The 10105-nt window shown below is 39.1% G+C and overlaps 1 pseudogene; it reads left to right on the top strand.

Moving 5' to 3' along the window:
• Window positions 1–3505: 3505 nt before the first annotated feature.
• On the top strand, window positions 3506–3624 carry LOC148501146 (5S ribosomal RNA; annotated as a pseudogene).
• Window positions 3625–10105: the final 6481 nt, after the last annotated feature.

The following is a 10105-nucleotide window of genomic DNA, read 5'->3' as shown; positions in this document are numbered from 1 at the left end:
CTTGCTTCACTGGTCTGTTTTTGTGGTTAGTGTGTCCTTATGTTATGTGCTCACTATTTTATTTATCATATTGAATATTACCCTGTGTTTTTCATACATCACCTGTATAACCTTTGTTTATACATATAGTCTGCTTTTTGATACCGATTCGGTATGACAACTAAAGGGAAACCTAGTATTAGTACCCCCACAGATGGTAGTGGATTTTTAAATATACAGCTCCCTATTGGTGAAATACTAAGCTTTAGTGACTCTGAAGCGGAAGGGTTATACTTTAAAGATTCCCTCCGTGATACTGCAGGTTCAGACTCTATTGATGATTTATATCAAGGGCTACTCAAACTAAAGAAAAAAGAAGTAGATTACTTCTTACATGGTGTCACCCTTACTGACTACCATAAGGAACGCAAAATACCCAGAGGCTTTAGGATCAAAAATGTTCCAACTATTGGCCGTAACAATGTTGAATTTTGTAGACGATGGGTTGCAGTACTAAATAAATGTTCACTAGATTTAATACTGTTAGTCATTGAAGAATCTAGCAGAGAACTGGGCAACATACGTGAAAAAATTGTCACTTTTGAGACCACACACAAAACAGACCTAACCAGCGACTCCACACAGAATTGGCTGGAGAAGCTTAACACACAAGTGTCAGAATACAAAAAGGAATTAATCAAGTTCAAAAAAGAAAAATTGAATAGGGTCAATTTAGACTACCAGGAACAGAGAGTCAGAACTCCCACACCAAGATTCTCTAGATATAAGCAAGGGTCTTTGAGAGGACACCTGGACAGTGAACCCTCCAGCGGGGCCTACTCTTCCCAGAGTGACCAAGAGACCACCTCCAGCAACGTAACACGGAGACCCCCTTTAGGCGTTACCACCCGGGCATCAAAAGACAGAGGGCCCGTACGAGACGCAGTAAGCAGGGGGAGAGGAAGAAAATCAAACAAGAAGAGAACACAATAATCAATTTGTCTAAAAGAACTATCACTGAAATGAAAAAAGACTTTTGAACAAAGGCTTGAACTTTGTACCTACCTGCACCTTTAACAGCTTTGAGTGGAAGAAAGAGATGTGGCGGTTTACCCGTAACCTCAAATTAAAAGAATTATTTTCAAACACTCAGGAGAATACCATTGCATATGAACCAGGTCCAATTAAAAAACATTCTACTTTTGAACCACAGTCCCATAATGCTTCCATCAAGAATTTTACGCGATTATTGGACCACCAAGTTATGGAGGAATCCAAGAAGCAGCATACTAAAGCTCGGAACAACTTAACCAAAGAAGAATTTCAAGCATTGAAAACATTGAGTAAAGACACTACAATTTCTATTCATCCAGCAGATAAGGGAGGAGCCCTGGTAATACAAGATATGGACAAATACAAAAAAGAAATATACAGACAATTAGGAGATGCCACTGTGTACCTTAAATTGGACAAAGATCCCACTTATTCATACAAGACAGAGCTTGATAATATTCTCAATGAAGCGCTTACGAGGAATTGGATTACAGAATCCACGAAATCTAGTCTTAGTACTGATAAACCGGTTGTACCTTTGATCTATGCCCTTCCCAAGGTGCACAAATCTTTAACATCACCACCTGGCAGACCCATAATCTCAGCCAGAGGTTCACTTTATAGCTCTATTTCCAAATATTTGGATTTTTATGTCCAACCACTCATTATGCAGCAAAACACATATCTGAAGGACACTAATACCTTGCTCTATAAATTGCATCAGTTACAAAACTTACCTTCCAACTTATTACTGTGTACGATTGATGTAGTGTCACTTTACACCAGCATTCCTCACTAACAAGGGTTGGACTCTGTATATAACTTTTTGTCCTGTAACAATGGGTACACTGGCCCACATTTACCATTCTTCATGACTCTATTAGAGAAAACTCTCTCTAGGAATTATTTTTTATTTGATAATCAATTCTTCTTACAAAACCGTGGTTGTGCAATGGGGTCTCACGTAGCACCTTCATTTGCCAACATATATATGTTCGAAGTTGAGAAAGTCCTATTTTTTGATCATTCTTCTTTCCGGCAACATGTTTTGTTTTTTACAAGATATATCGATGATATCCTGATTCTTTGGTCAGGCTCACGGGAACAATTTGAACACCATATGACATTGGTCAACCAAATGCATGATTTCATAAAATTCACCTATGTATGTGATTTTCAAACAGTGCATTATCTGGATGTGTTGATAGAATGGAAGGGCACAGAATTTGAAACCAAGATCTATCATAAAGCCACCGATTGTAACACTCTGCTACACGCCAATAGCCATCATCCTACCGCCTTGAAGAGGGGACTTCCATTCTCTCAGTTTTTACGGATTAGAAGAATTACTACCAATGATGACACAGCTGCTCTGGAAATTGATGATATATTAAATATTAAAAGTAAAGTCATGACAATGACACAACAGGAACTTTTTACTTCAAGAGTCAAAAGTCAAAAAAATAATAAAACCATGTTTTTTACGAATAAGTATAACACATCCAGCAAATTCATAAACCATACGACAAAAACTCTCTGGCCAATTATCAACTCAGACGCCAGCATTAAACCTTTATACAAATCAAACATAATGATGTGCCATGAAAGAGGGAAAAATCTTAAAGATTGGCTGGTCCACAATGATGTATCACCACCACCACTCACCCCAGACTCTAACTTTTTATCCAGAAAACCAGGTTGCTATAGGTGCACCGGATGCACCACTTGCAGCTATATGGAACCCAGCAGGTATATCATTCATCCACATTCTGGCAAACAAATTCCGATTAAACATATCTTGACCTGCACGAGCAGATATGTCGTATACATGTTAAGATGCCCATGTAGCTTAGTATACATAGGCAAAACCACTCGTACTTTTAAAGAAAGGATGGCACACCATCGGACTGCCATTAGACAAGCCTTAGCAGGGAAAGAGATTGACCAACCTGTCGCCCGCCACTTTAAGGAGAACCGGCATTCCTTGGCTACTTTATCTTATAAAATCATCGACCATGAGGAGGTGGTGACCGAGAGAAACGTTTACTCCAGTTGGAAACACAATGGATACATAAACTGAACACCGTTACCCCTTGTGGATTAAATGAGACTCTTTCTTTTGCATGTTATTTATGATGAGTATTTTCCTGGTATACGAACATTAGACCGTTTCGCAGAAGCTACATCTCTGGATTCGATTAACTTTTTTGATTTGGATTTAATTATGCATTACAATTTTTTGTTTTGTTTTTTCTTACTCTTTTATATTTCTTGATTTTGTTATACTATATATTTTTATTTTATTTATTTTTTCATTTTTTTCAGTATTCATTTTTCTTTTTGAATTAACGCTTTTTTTCTTTTTGAATTAACGCTTTTTCATGGTAGGGCTCATTATAGTGGTCAATTTGATGGTATTGGCAACATATGTTGGCACCGGCTTATACCAGCATATCCGAATGGATGAGTCCTTAGTTACAGACATACCATACTGGCTATGCCCAAACTCGTCTGATCTTGGAAGCCAAGCAGTATTGGGCCTAAGTAGTACTAGGGAGGGAGACCACCTAGGAAGATTAGGTTCTGTAATATACTCTATCATCCATTTCGGAAAGACTGGTTTGGTGGCCTTAAGTGATGCCATGCGTAAGTTGTCCATCATACTTTATATTATTAGTAGATGTGCATCTATCACATCTTTTTTCTGTGATACAACTGCTACTCATTCTTGATTAATACCACACTTGAGCCACTACAATATTGTATAAGGCTTTTCGATCATATAATCCTTTGATTAGATTAAAACCCTTTTTTCTTCTCTTTTTTTGTAATGGTAAAGTTGACATTCTGCCATGTGTATCTTTTCACTTTATAGTCTTTTTGTACCGCTCTCTATATATTTTTTTGGGTACGGATGTAACGGAATGCTTGTTTGCAATTTTTTCCTACATCCTTTTAGCAGACAAAGGTTTGCTTTGTTCTCATATAATATTCTTTGGTTATTCTTTATTGGTGTTTGTATGTATTATTCTTTTCACCTTAATGTATCTATATGTAATTGTTTTCTTTTCTTTTCTTTATATAATTGTTTTGCTGTGGAGTTTACATGTACTCTCTTCTTTGTTATGTCACTGCACGGTGGCACTACATTTTTATTCTAAACTGATTTCCTTCTTCTTTTTACACTATCACTGTTCCTTTTGAAACTTCTCTTATCACCCCTCAGGTATATTTCACTCATCTCTCCCACTTTTACACAGAGCTATCGTTTTGTGCTTAATATGGTATTATCATATTGTAATATAGGTGTAATATAGCCTCCTGACGGCAGGGGCGCTGGTTTTGACAAATCGGGCAGGATGTCTTAGGCGTGTGTCTGGACGCCTGATGTCGCCTCGTTGGAGGTGACGTTACGTTGCGGCCACGCAGGACACGTGCTGATGACGTCATCTCCTATGCGCCAGGGTCATCACACGGAGGCAGCACCTATCACCGGTGATGTTCTGTTATAAAGGTATGTCATTACACTATTGTTTTTATGTTCTTGATAAAAGTCTTCACTGACTGAAACGTCGGACATGAAATGCATTGATCACTATTACAAGCGCTTTTAGCCCAAAGGTATTCCCAGGGCTTTATGTATGGTATGTGCGGAGTCTATAGAATTTATATGACACTAGGAAAGTCTAAATTTAATGCTCCTTTTGCCTTTATTTTTTCACAGAAACTTCACCTATTGGGATATAGGAATTGGCCTGGGGCAGGGGCATTTCTAGAGAGGAGGGGGCCCGTGTGCAGTCTCCGACACGGGCCCCCTCCTCTCGTCCGGCGGCCAGCTGTGCACTGAGTGGTGCGTGGCCAGCGCCGCACTTATAGTCTCTGGGTACTAGAGTGTGCCAAGAGTCTATAGCGCATACACAGGTCACTGGGAAAATGGCTGCGGCGGCCATTTTCCAGTTGTTTTTACTGGCGCAGACACCGGAGCCGACGTGGGACTTCGGAGAAGTAAGTTTTATGGGTTACAGGGTGTGCGGTGTGGGCCCCCTCTGGACTCGCACACCTTGCACCCATTATAAATACGCACCTGGCCTGTGGCAGCCACTGGAAGTTTCGGGGAGTGCACATAGAGAGAAGACTTCCATAAAGGACACTTATTTTTTCATTTGGATCACTAAAGTTAAGAGCATTTATATTTTATTTATATATATATATATATATATATAATATATCAGGGGCGTAGGCAGGCAGTGCTGGTGGAGTGTGACCTCCGGGAACCACACAGGTGAGAGGGCGCCAGCTGCCATGATCTAAGCATAGCTCCGTTCAGGTAGCCTTCGGAAGCAGCTTCTGTGCTCCGCATGAACAGAGACTCATTGGAAGTAAAATAAAAATGGGAACGGGGGAGCTGCTGTGCATGCCCAGCCACATTAGCAGCCAACACAGGAACACAAGCTGTTAGGGGACGACTGGCAGTGACTTAATATATATGTATAAAGATTAGTAATATATTATACAGAGGCATAGTGTGGAACCATGGTGTCCAGAGCAAGAACTTGTTATAGCCCCCCCCCCCCCCCCCAGTAATGATGTGCTCATGGGGAGAGGCCATGGCCAGGATGAGGGAGTAGGTTCAAGTGAAAGGAAAAACAATTAAGAGCAGTGTCAGATTGGGGCATGAAGGGTCCACTGGGGAAATGCAATGGTTTGGGGCCAAGAAACTATGCCAAAGGGAAGGAAATGCATGAGGAGAACAGTTAACCCCAATCTGGTGCCCTTACCAGCTGCCAATGCCCCGAGCACCTGCTCCACCCATGCTAAACACCTGGGTATCACACATGTAAAAATCCTGATATCCCCTCACTCCATGATTTATTTAAGCCAGTCTTTTTAGAACAAAAACAGTACAGAACAGTAATAGTTTATTCAATTAAATAGGGTAATATTACATTGTTTCCAGTCTGCAGAGAAGAAGCCTGCACTTGAATATGTGCTCAGCAGAACATAGAGAAGTACCAATTTAAAACTAAGGGAATTTATGATGCACCTTGGTGTGATTGGTACATTTCCTCCATTGTTTTTTTTTTGTCCTTTTAGGTTTTGGTAAGTAAAGACTACCAGAGATACAGATAGGATTTTTCAAATCTTTGTGCATTTATTTATGTCCCATGCATTTGGATACATGAAAATGGTAAAGAAGATAAAAGATACACCATGTACAGTTTATTGCATTGCTACATGCTGCATTTATCATACATTATGATTTTCATTTCTTAACTAACTTGAATAGAGATCAGTACATCACAAATGCATCTACAAAGTGGCTGTATTATTATGTGCTTTTGTTTTTGCCACTAGAACACACTAAAATGTTAATTTTGAATATACCATTAACCATACAGAGCTAAATTTCTAGCACAGTTAGGAATGGAAAGTCCATTAAAACATTTTTACCTACACATAAGGTGTGGGACAAGGGTAATTGTCATTAATGGAACAAGTTTTGTAATTTATTAAAATCACACTGTTGCTAGAACACTCATTTGCTAAAAAATATCAATCAGGGCCGGTTTTCCCATCCACAATGAGACTCTAAGTAAATTGGAATTTTTAAAAACTAGTATGTTATTTTTGATATACACACATGAATGCAAAGTTATAAATACCACACATATATTTTCACTTACATACACCCTCGCCGTGGCAGACTGAGCTCTTTCTGCAAAAGAATAAAAAAAGTGTATTAATGTTTGTTAAACCACATATCTATAGAGTGAGCTTTTTACAAGAGTTTTGGGTCTATGGGCTCTATTTATTAACATTATTTTTACTAAAATAAAGTGAAAAAGGGTGTTTTCACGCCCTTTTCACATTATATTAGTATCACCTATAGTTATTACAGGGCAATTGGAGTAGAATTCGGAAAATTCTACTCCAACCCCTAGGTATCACTTATTTTTAGTAAGCAGATCGCATTTCCCATAATTGTAATGGGAAATGTGATCCGACCAAAGTTACTAAAAATAAATTGTAAAAAAATACCTCCCCCGGTTACCGGACTCCTACTCTGCTCTAAAAGGCAGAGCAGAGCCCGGAGCCGGTCCCAGTGATCAGCTGTGTGGCCTAAACAGACTGCAAGCTGATACACTGCAAAAAAAAAAAATAGTAAAAAAAAAATTCACTTACCTGACTCGGTGGTTGGGGCTCCGGTGATGTTCTCCCTCCGGTCAGCTGGTCTCCCATGCTGCACTGCGGCCCGGTCAGCAGGTGATTGGGTCCCAGTGCAGTATGGGATATCAGCTGACTGGAGGCATGGAAGATATCACCGAAGCACCAATGACTGCAGGTAAGTGCTATTAAGGGAGGGGGGGCTTGCGGGGGTCTGCGATCGTGGGGGCAGGGCTTAGTGTCAGGGGCTGTGCTTAGCGCCCTGGGGGTAGCAGCGGTGGCCGGCCAGCGCATGCGCAGGGCACTAGTCACGGCATTTTTTTGCAAAAATATCGTGACTAGAGTGCGGAGGGTATTCACAGGGACCGAGCTTTCTCGCAAGCTCTGTCCCTGCAAGGGATTTGTAGTAAATCCCTGTGATATTGCCTGAATTCGCAATGCGAATTCAGTCGATAATATCACACTACAATCTGCATTACAAATGCGGATTGTAGTAAATAGAGCCCTATATACATACTTGCCAACTCTCCCTCATTGTTAGGGAGACTCCCTGAAATAGCAGCAATCTCCCTGTCTCCCTGAAAAGTCTACCAATCTCCCTCATTTCCCCTTACCAACATTATGACACTGTATAAAATAAAAAACAGAGATATATACATTCAAATGGGATCATTAGTATAATTTCCCTGCATTGGTTATAAGGCACAATAATCCCTATGGCTACATGTATTTTCTGAGAAGTATCAGTGTGTTTTCATCAACAAGTATATCTTACTAATTGCTTTGGGGCTCATTTACATGTGGATGTAAATCAATTTTATGACACGCCTCTCAGATGTAGCAGTACACGCCCACTTTACCGCCGCGCTCATAGGTGCTGCTTTCACAATCTCCCTGAAATGCTTTTTCAAAAGTAGGCAAGTATGCCTATATATCTAGATGCAGAAGAAAATGTATTGGTGATAGATTGTATCACCACAATTTAGTAGTAACATATCACCAAGGCAGCTGAGTGATACATAGAACTGGCTGGCAGTATCTGCACATTTGTGAAAAAATATATTTGTTAAATAGAAAGCAAAATATTTATTTGTTAATTATTAATTTCTTTAAAAAAAACATTTCTTTCTCAGATATCTGTTGCTGTCTTGATCTTTTTAAATAGGCTTCCTTATGTTTTGAATGGTGAAACTTTCACCAGAGAAACTCATTAATAGGTACAGTAGAGTAGGAAGAACCACTAACTCTGGTAAAAAATGCTAAAAACAACTGAGAAAGGAATTATCTTCCTTTAATAAATAAACCATTTGGGGGCCATTCAATAAGAAGCAATGGCAGTAAAAGTACAAGCACTTCACAGCCACTAACATCACACATTTTCCCACACACCCTATAGAGGTGTGCAGGGAAATATGTGATTTTAGGGTATCGTATAGCTGACCATCGTGAGCGCACACTGCTGATGACTGAATTATGCCCTTTAAATCTTAACACTGATATGTTTTACCCTTGCATTCTGTTACAGTCTGAATCCTCTAGTTTCAAAGTTTGTAACCTTGTTCTAGAATTTCTCTTAGCTGTAAAATATTGCTTTCCTGAGTTATGTCATGTGCTCTGAGGTCGAGGGTCATGAGAGATGACTCAAGCATTTTGCTCTGTCTGCGAGCAGCCCCTAAATTTGGAAGACCCCACTAAATACGTAGTTTCTACTCTGCTTATTATTGTTATCCTGTATTTATAAAACGTTTATACTGTATATTGCGCAGTTCTGTACACTGAGGAGATCATGGTACAAATGATAACATAACATATCACCCATACAACATATGCTGGCAGAACATTAAACATTATCTTTAAACTTTAAGTACTATGCTGCCAAAGAAGTGTGTAATGTGCAGTCCAGCACAAATTAAGTGCCGCACTCAACGCAAACTTTTGTTTTTCATCTAAATACAGTAAAAGGAAAATTCCTGCTCCTAGCCTACATTTAGTACTATCCTGACATGCTAAACCATTGCATGTACAAAATAGGCACAAAATTGTCATAAACTAAATAATCAAAATACAATACTTTTAAAAACAGACATGAAAATAGAGCAGAAAAGCTAGGTGTGTAGTTATACAGGTGCCAGGTTACACACTGACAAGGCTGGGTAAGAGTGATGTATGTGTTTACTTATAACTCTGCTCATTACAAAAACTGAAACATAATCCAATAAATCAAGAAAACATATATATAAATTCTTGTAAATAATATTTACATAACCAAATGACTCAATTTTCTATTATTGTAATATAGAATTAAGTACATCATGACAAGCTCCATTTCTAGACTACTTTACCATGTCATTTCTTAGCGCAATAATGTTGTTATATAATGTTCTTCAAACTGAGTGGCATAATTCAGGAATAAAAGTGTTAGTAGCTAAACAGAATATTGTTTTCCTTGAACCATTTTAGTACTTACATTCTCCAGATTTAATACGAAAATAGTTTAAAACCTAAAGCTGGGTACACACTTAACAGATACAGGGCCGGATTAAGGTCTGTGGGAGCCCCTGGGCAACAAACTGGTGGGGGCCCCTATCAATAAAATGATCAAAGTAATATATTGGTGATGTTATAAAAAAAAGTAGAATGTCTTTGTGTGTATATCTATATATATATATATATATATATATATATATATATATATATATCTATATCCAGGGCCATAGCTAGGGTAGTGCGGCCAGTGCCATCACACAGGGCACCGCAGGGCAGGGGGCGCTGTTTGGGCTTATCAAATTCTGTTTATTATCATTCTTGCTTGTAGCTTTCTCTTATTTCATCCCCAGCATCTCCTGGCCTCTCCTATCTCTTCCCTAGCCCTTCCCCATGATGCTATGGCCCTTTTTTGGGTGCATTA

The sequence above is a fragment of the Taudactylus pleione genome, unplaced genomic scaffold, assembly GCF_031769625.1.
Source record: "Taudactylus pleione unplaced genomic scaffold, aTauple2 ptg000532l, whole genome shotgun sequence".
In the NCBI taxonomy this organism is placed as follows: domain Eukaryota; kingdom Metazoa; phylum Chordata; class Amphibia; order Anura; family Myobatrachidae; genus Taudactylus; species Taudactylus pleione.
This window is presented reverse-complemented; position numbering and strand designations above follow the sequence as displayed.